At 38.5% G+C, this 9,768-nt stretch overlaps 1 protein-coding gene across 1 annotated transcript in view; it reads left to right on the top strand.

Moving 5' to 3' along the window:
• Positions 1 to 9,768, top strand: part of gpr176 (G protein-coupled receptor 176) — a 190,797-nt gene that overhangs the window by 124,479 nt on the left and 56,550 nt on the right. The window lies entirely within an intron of this gene.

The following is a 9,768-nucleotide window of genomic DNA, read 5'->3' as shown; positions in this document are numbered from 1 at the left end:
TCATTGTAGTTGGGTAATAATGACAGCTCTGGCCTGAGTGTGTTAGAAGATTCAAAAAGTAAATTAGCATTTGGGTTTTAGCCTTGTAAGTATATTGATACCTGTAAGATGGGCTTACAAAAAAATGTCTGTTCTTAAAAAATAAGAAATTTCTGTTGAAACACCGCACAAACATTTTATAGACAATCACCTCATGGTGTCACCCGGTGAGGTAGTGATGCTAGGGCAAAATGCAAGATTAACCATGACAATGTCAAACTGGTTTTGACAATATGCTACAGTTACCAATAAATATACCCCAGCTTGGAGCTGTTGTGGATGCACATGTGGTCACAGGGAGAATTTGGTGCTCTGCACAGTAGAACCTGCGACACCATTTTGCCACTCGTAACTCTTCCCATTCAGTGCATATTAGATGGTGAAACCAGAAGATGCTGGTGCTTTGCTACTATTATTTGCTGCCATCCACAGAGATGTTTTTAATTGCACTGTTTAAATATTCATCTGATAGCAGTAAGTCACCCTGTAAATTTCAAAGCCTCTTTAACCCATTGACCAACACAGTGCATATTATTGGCTGGTGTGACACATTTAATTGGCTGTGACATTAGCACCAACAGACACAAATTTTTTGTCCATCTGAACTTTGTAGTTTGGAATTTATTCTTGAAACCACTCTAACTCATTCAATTTAATAACTTTTCTCTTTGACTAGGATTGTAATCTCCACCTAACTCTCTCATCATGCTCTACCATAAATAAACGGACTTCTTAAAATATTAAAAAGGCTATCAAATGTTAGAGCCAGAAGCTTTTCACAGAGCTGTTTATAATCCCTGCCATAGCATGGAGTCGGTATCAATAGGAATGAAGTGGATTTGTTAATAAAAAGTAACCGAGTATTGACACCTGTCTTCTTCGTTGGTCTTTGATCAGATCATAACTCCTTCACACTCGAAAAAAAAAGTAGGATTATAACCTGCTGGTGTTTAAATAGATAATTATTATGGTGAAAATTAATATTTACAAGGATTGTGCTTTGCATAATGTCTGTGGCCTTCATAATCTGACCTGTTTTTGAAATTAATAAATAGAAATGAACAGATGGTAAACTTCAGGAGTTCTCTCATAAATGTTTCTGATGACCTTGTTCCACATGCCTTTCTATTTGTCCCAGTGAAAGATTTACAATTATTTCATCTCTCTTTCAACCTGGCTTTCATTTTATCGCATAACCTTTTTTAGTAAGGCTTCAAAATTTTGTTTTGTTGTCCATGGTCCTAGTTGGTAATTCATTGTTTTTATTTAAAACATGTATCATAGTTTTAAAATTGGAGAGCGAATCATACAAAAGTTAATCTAACTCGCTGTATTTAAATGAGTTCATTAGCCTGAATTACAATTCTGTCCTATTTTATCATTGTCTCTTTCAACAGCACTCAGTGAAGAAGCTGAATTAGCATAAGTTGAGGAAGAGCAATTAATCCCAAGTGTTTTCATTATTGTGATTGTAATAAATGTTAATTTTGTTGCCTCACACAAATAAACTCAGGTCAAGGGTTATATCAAGTGAAATATTTTGAGAATTGGTAAATAATGGACAGTAGATTTAATTGTTCCTCTCTCAGCTCATTGACTTTTGAAAATAATAAGATATAAGAAAATAAATCTGGTTCAATACAATTCCAAAGGATCCAAGGTGAAATAGCAGAATGTATTGCAAACTCTCCCATTTCCCCCCCCCCCCCCCCCCCCCCACCGTTTTATTTGGACCTCTGCCTCTTTCTTGATATTCTTGGTGAAGGGTTATGGCCTGAAATGTTAACCATCTATTGCCTTCTCTGGATGCTGCCTGACCTGTTGAATTCCTCCAGCATTTTGTATGGTGCTCCAGTTTTCCAGTACCTGCAATCTTTCTATTATCAGGCGCAGTCAACCTTCTAAAATGAAAAAAATGTCCCTCAATGATCAACACTCAGCCTCCTGTTGTCTGGGGAATATAGACCCAGCCTATCTAACACTTCCCCATAACTCAGGCCCTTTAACATCCTGGCGAATCTCCTCTGCAGCTTTTTCAATTCATTGATCTCCTTCCTATCGCTGGCTGACCAGAACGGCACACTCAGGTGGTCTCATCAAAACCTTGAACAGCCGATTCATGAAGTCCCATCATTTGTACTTAATACCCTGTCCGATGAAGGCAAGTGTGCCAAATATCTTTTTCAGCACTTTCAAGGAACTATGCATCTGTATTCCTAGGTTTCTCTGTTTTACAATGTTCTCCAGGGCCCTACAATTCATCATTCAAGTCCTACAAAACAAAGTGCAATACTTCACTATTCTGAGAGTTAAGTTCCATTTACCACTCCTTGGCCCACATTCACAACCAATCGAGGTTCTGTTGTAAAGTTCCTTACTGTCCACTGCACTAATTTGCAAATGTATTAATCATGTTAACTACTTTCCATCCATATTGTTAATATAGATAACAAACAACTATCTACTACTGACCCTTGTGGCATATTACTGGACACAGGCTTTCAACTGGAACAATATCGCTTCACAACTACCCTCGGCCTCCTTCCACCAAGTCAATTTTGAATCCAAATGGGCCAGCTACTCTTGAATGCATGAGAAAGGACGCATAATCTTCCAGACTAACCTGACAGGTGGAGCCTTGTCAGAGGTCTTGCTAAAGTTCATATGTACAATGTCCAAACTCTACCAAACTTGAAAGACACAATCTGCATACCTGAAGACATGCTGATGATCTCCAGTCAGTCCCTGACTATCCAAATGCTAGTAAATCCTTTTTTTTTAAATAACTATTTATTTGTTCAAGGTTATTACATACAGTAAAAAAAGTACATATTATGAACAAAAAAGAAAGAGAAAGAAGAACCCCCTTCCCCTCCCCCTCTCAGCCACCTCTCTTTAGGAGAGCCAAAGGAAAAAAAACTGAAATATATTTACTAAATTCTAATCAAGGTAAATCTAAATGTAAATATTCTGAATAAAAAGACCGCTTATTAAGAAAAAAAGAATAATTATCATGTAAAACATACGTGATTTTTTCCATCACCCAACAAGTTTTCATCTCATTATGCCATCTATTAATATCAATCACATTAGCATTTTTCCATGTTCTTGCTATATATTTTTTTTGCTACAGATAAAGCTAAATATACAAAAGCAATCTGAAATTTGTCTAATCCCAAATCTTTCAAAGACTTCAACTCACCCAACAAAAATATTGTCGGGTCTAGAAGTATTTTGATCTTATACAAATGTTCCAAAAACAATTGAATTGCTTTCCAAAAAGATTGTATATGCACACATAACCAAACAGCATGAAAAAAAGTTCCAAACGAATTACCACATCTAAAACAAGAGTCTGATTCACTAAAACCATGTTTTTTTAACTTTTCAGGTGTTAAATACAATTGATGTAAAAAATTGTAATTAACCATTGCATAACGGACATTTATCGATCTAGTAACACTATCATGACAAATATCTAACCAGTCATCCTCGGAAAAAGGTTAATATCCTTTTCCCATTTAATCTTAGATCTATCCCATCCATTTTTTCCGCACTCTCCTGTAATATTTGGTACATTAATGAAATATATCCCTTCTTTGGTGCAATCACAAGAAAAGATTCAAATTTAGTCAATTTAGGTAAAATCATATCTCTACCAAATATTTGTTTTACTAAGGATTTAAGTTGATAATAAACGAATAAAGAATTCTCATTAATACCAAAATCTTCCCTCATTTGATTAAAGGATAAAAATTTACTTTCTTTAAAACAATCCCCCAAGTTTTTTATACCTTTAGATTTCCATTGTAATAAACATTGATTATACATTGGAAAAGGAATAAGTTGGTTATTATATAATGGTGTTAAAGTCAATAATTTACCCTTAGAACCTATCGTTCTATTTTTCCCCATCCATAACTTCATTAAATGTTTTAGTATAGGCAAATTATATTGTTGTAATAAATTTAAATTCCACCGAAACAAAAATTGATGCATTTCAAATTCAGAAATATTCACCATCTCAATTTTAGCCCAACCAGGGGGCCGTTCTAAATACATTAATGAACTAATAAATTTAAATTTAGCTGCCTCATAATAATTTTGAAAATGTGGTAAACGTAATCCCCCTCATGCATATTTCCAGGTTAGCTTATTCAAAGCTACTCTCGGAAATTTACCCTTCCATAAAAATTCCCTAACCATTTTATTTAAATCTCGAAAAAAATTCTTATTAAGTAAACACGGAATTGACTGAAACAAATATTGTATACGTGGAAAGATATTCATTTTAAATGTATTTATTCTTCCAATTAAATTTATAGGAAGATCCTTCCACTTAATCAAATCAGCTTTAATCTTTTTCATTAATGGTACATAATTTAATTTATATAAAGATTGATAATCAACATCCACATTTATACCCAAATATTTAATTCGATCAGTCCACCAAATTAATAATATTCTTATAAACTGAATAATCTCCTTTACCTATCGGTAAAATTTCACTTTTTTCCCAGTTAACTTTATATCCAGACAAAGATCAATATTGTATTAAACATTCCTTCAAGTGTAAAAGTGACTGAGCTGGGTTTGTTAAATACACTTTACATCCAGAGAAAGATCCATATTGTGTTAAACATTCCTTCAAGTGTAAAAGTGACCTCGCTGGGTTTGTTAAATACACTTTATATCCAGACAAAGATCCATATTGTGTTAAACATTCCTTCACGTGTAAAAGTGACTGAACAGGGTTTGTTAAATACACCAGTACATTGTCAGCAAATAGATTAATTTTATCCTCCTCATCTGAAACTCTCATACCTTGTATCTGTGTATTTTGTCGTATCAACTGTGCTAAAGGTTCAATTACTAACACAAACAAAGCTGGAGACAAAGGACAACCTTGTCACGTTGAACGAGTTAATTTAAAAGATTCTGACATCTGACCATTTGTCAATACCCTGGCTATTGATTTATTATATAAAGCTTTAATCCAACCAATAAAAGAAGGACCAAACTTAAATTTCTTTAAGACTTTAAATAAAAAGTTCCACTCAACTCTATCAAAAGCCTTTTCTGCATCAAGAGATATCACCATCGGATGGTCAGGGTACTGTCGATATTTATTAATCAAACTAATCACTCCAAGAATATTATCTGAAGCATACCTATTCTTTATGAAGCCTGTTTGATCAACATGTATCAACTTAGGTAAAAATTTAGCCAATTGATTTGCTAATACTTTAGGTATTATTTTATAGTCTACATTTAACAAAGAAATATGAAGACATCTTTAACGGATCTCTATCCTTCTTAGGAATTACAGTAATTAAGGCACTAGAGCATGATTCAGGTAGATCATAATGTTCATTAATCTGTCGTATCACATCTCCAAACACTGTAGATAAATCATCATAAAATACCTTATAAAATTCAACCGAAAGCCCGTCATCACCAGGTGATTTTCCATTTGGCATTTCCAACATAGCTGATTTAATTTCTAAATCAGTAAAAGGAGCCTCCAGCTCCAATATGTCTTCTTCTCCTAGTACTGGTAATTTCAACACCGATAAAAAGGAGTCAATCGATCCACTCTCCTGTTTTTCCTCCGAGTCCACGCTGCTGAAGATCCAGCTGCGCTGGATGGGTCACGTCTCCAGAATGGAGGACCATCGCCTTCCCAAGATCGTGTTATATGGCGAGCTCTCCACTGGCCACCGTGACAGAGGTGCACCAAAGAAAAGGTACAAGGACTGCCTAAAGAAATCTCTTGGTGCCTGCCACATTGACCACCGCCAGTGGGCTGATAACGCCTCAAACCGTGCATCTTGGCGCCTCACAGTTTGGCGGGCAGCAACCTCCTTTGAAGAAGACCGCAGAGCCCACCTCACTGACAAAAGGCAAAGGAGGAAAAACCCAACACCCAACCCCAACCGACCAGTTTTCCCCTGCAGCCGCTGCAACCGTGTCTGCCAGTCCCGCATCGGACTTGTCAGCCACGAACGAGCCTGCAGCTGACGTGGACTTTTTGCCCCCTCCATAAATCTTCGTCCGCGAAGCCAAGCCAAAGAATATAATTTCTTATAAAATGAATGAAACTCATCATTAATCTCACGAAGTTTGTAAGTAACAGTCGAATTTCGTCTGACTGCATTAATAATGCTTGATACCTGTTCTTTCTTTAAGTGCCATGCAAGTACCTTATGTGCTTTCTCACCCCATTCATAATACCGTTGTTTAGATCTATTAATCAAGCATTCAAATTGATAAGATTGCAACGTATTGTATTTCAATTTCAATCTAGACAACTCTATCTTCTGATTTTCTGTCACATCTCTCTGAAATTCCTTTTCTAATTCATCAATCTGTTTCTCTAATTCAAGGCTCTCGGTCAGATCATTCTTTTTAACCTTAGAGGTATAACTAATTATTTGACCTCTCAAGTAAGCTTTCATAGCATCCTACAATATAAATTTATTCTGAACGGAGTTAACATTTTCTTCCAAAAAGAGATTAATTTGTTTTTTAAAAAATTCAATAAATTCAGTTTTTTTTAACCACATCGTATTGAATCTCCAACGAGAAGCTGCACGAACTTCTTCAGAACTTTCATAAGTAAAATACAACAAAGAATGATCCGAAATTACCCGACTTTTATATTCTGCTTGCAATATTTTCCCCTGTAAATGTGCCGATACTAAAAAGAAATCAATTCTGGAAAAAGATTCATGTCTAAATGAATAAAAAGAGAAATCCTTCTCTGTTGGGTTAAGACGTCGCCAAATGTCCACTAAATTAAAATCTTTCATCAAAGCTCGAATTTGAATTGCCATTTTACATTTTTTAACATATTTTTGAGATTTATCTAATAAATATTAGATAAATATCTAATAATAACAATTACAATCAATGGAAATTAATGCAGGACATATTCTTAAGTTGAATTGTAAGATTTTTAATGAATTTTGGACTTTACTTAACATTTATGCACCGAATGCGGATGATGAAGCATTTATTTCGGATGCATTTCTGCTTCTGGGACAAGCTAATGAAAATGTTCTGGTTGGATTTTAACTGTGTTTTGGAACCTTTATTAGATAAATCTCCAAACAATGTTAAAATCAAATGCTAGTAAATTCTGTTCCTCAGAGTTCCCTTCAGCAATTTTTTGACCACTGACATCAAGCTGGCTAACCTGTACTTCCCTAGCTTCTCTTTGCTGCCCCTTTTTAAATTATAGCACCCTCCAGTCTTCCAATACTTCACACAAGGTCAGAGACGATACAACTACTTGAGCAAGGCCTCTACAATTTCTTCCCTAGCCTCCCATAACATGCAAGGATGCCCTCGGGATTTGTCCACCTTAATATGCTCTGAGGCTGCCTCTCTGGCACTTCTTACACAGCCTAGGACATTGAAACTCTTTCCTTCAATCCCTTGGCTTCTGTAGTGTGCTGCAGTGCGAACAAACAAGCTCAAATTACGAAGGCTGTACTACAGGCTTTAATTAGCTTAAACGCTGAGACAACGCTGGTGGAAGCGTTCTAGGAGCCGTAGGTGGTGCCGGTAGAGGACCCATGATTCGGAGCCGAACAGGAGTGTGGGTATGACAACGGCTCTGTATACGCTTATCTTTGTGAGGTTTTTCAGTTGGTTGTTTTTCCAGACTCTTTTGTGTAGTCTTCCAAAGGCGCTATTTGCCTTGGCGAGTCTGTTGTCTATCTCATTGTCGATCCTTGCATCTGATGAAATGGTGCAGCCGAGATAGGTAAACTGGTTGACCGTTTTGAGTTTTGTGTGCCCGATGGAGATGTGGGGGGGCTGGTAGTCATGGTGGGGAGCTGGCTGATGGAGGACCTCAGTTTTCTTCAGGCTGACTTCCAGGCCAAACATTTTGGCAGTTTCCGCAAAGCAGGACGTCAAGCGCTGAAGAGCTGGCTCTGAATGGGCAACTAAAGCGGCATCATCTGCAAAGAGTAGTTCACGGACAAGTTTCTCTTGTGTCTTGGTGTGAGCTTGCAGGCGCCTCAGATTGAAGAGACTGCCATCCGTGCGGTACCGGATGTAAACAGCGTCTTCATTGTTGGGGTCTTTCATGGCTTGGTTCAGCATCATGCTGAAGAAGATTGAAAAGAGGGTTGGTGCGAGAACACAGCCTTGCTTCACGCCATTGTTAATGGAGAAGGGTTCAGAGAGCTCATTGCTGTATCTGACCCGACCTTGTTGGTTTTCGTGCAGTTGGATAATCATGTTGAGGAACTTTGGGGGACATCCGATGCGCTCTAGTATTTGCCAAAGCCCTTTCCTGCTCACGGTGTCTCCGCTCCATCCTCAACATCCATTGGAGCGCTCACACCCCTAACGTCGAGGTACTCGAGATGGCAGAGGTCGACAGCATCGAGTCCACGCTGCTGAAGATCCAGCTGCGCTGGATGGGTCACGTCTCCAGAATGGAGGACCATCGCCTTCCCAAGATCGTATTATATGGCGAGCTCTCCACTGGCCACCGTGACAGAGGTGCACCAAAGAAAAGGTACAAGGACTGCCTAAAGAAATCTCTTGGTGCCTGCCACATTGACCACCGCCAGTGGGCTGATAACGCCTCAAACCGTGCATCTTGGCGCCTCACAGTTTGGCGGGCAGCAGCCTCCTTTGAAGAAGACCGCAGAGCCCACCTCACTGACAAAAGGCAAAGGAGGAAAAACCCAACACCCAACCCCAACCAACCAATTTTCCCTTGCAACCGCTGCAATCGTGTCTGCCTGTCCCGCATCGGACTGGTCAGCCACAAACGAGCCTGCAGCTGACGTGGACTTTGTTACCCCCTCCATAAATCTTCGTCCGCGAAGCCAAGCCAAAGAAAGAATTAGCTTAAAACCTGAACACAAGATTCAGTATCCTTTCTGGTTCCATTTACTCTACTGCCTGCACAAGGGCCGCCATGAGCCTTTATATGGAGCTGGTGATTGGCAGGGAGTAGGTGGAGCCAGCCTCCCAGGTACAGTGGGTTGCCCCTGCAGAAGGCAGGTAGGAATGCAGACAGTCATAGACAGTCCGATGATTGTATCACCACAGCTTCCTTGAGCTTCTCCGCAGTAAAGACCAATGAGAACTAGTAATTTAAAATCACAGCCATCTCCAGTAGCCGAATACAAAGACGGCCACGTTGATCTTTAATGGGACCAATTTTCTCCCTACTCATCCATTTACTCTTAATATACTTATTGAATCTCGTGCTGTTCCATGAGATTTAAGTCAGGTTTGGTGGGTTCACAGAGAAGTGAATTCAGACTCAGGCTAACAAACAAGAGATGATCATTATTGTACACCTGGGAAAATCATAATGGGAAGACACAAAACAACTCTTGATACTAAATCTATGTAGACGTTCGCATTGGATAGAGTGATCTCCTATACCAGTGGCTTGAGCCCTTCATCAAAATATGCCTTCTTTTTCCTCATCAATTAGGGATCCTTAAACTTGCCCTTTACCCCAACAGGAATATGTGTGTCCAATCTCTTGCTATCTCACCTTTAAAAGCCTCCCATTTTCCAGCCAACCCTACAACTGTAAACATCCTCTCCAAATCAATGCCTTATCTCAATAGACCCTGATCTCATTAATATCAGGCCAGTCCCAGGTAGTCACTGACCTAATTTCCTTCACAGATCTTCCCTCCATAACTCCAGACATTCAACCTTTAACCTTGCACAGCCCCCTTTTAC

The sequence above is a fragment of the Narcine bancroftii genome, chromosome 2 (assembly GCF_036971445.1).
Source record: "Narcine bancroftii isolate sNarBan1 chromosome 2, sNarBan1.hap1, whole genome shotgun sequence".
Classification (NCBI taxonomy): domain Eukaryota; kingdom Metazoa; phylum Chordata; class Chondrichthyes; order Torpediniformes; family Narcinidae; genus Narcine; species Narcine bancroftii.
The sequence above is the reverse complement of the archived record's forward strand: the minus strand, read 5'-3'. Positions and strand labels throughout refer to the sequence as shown.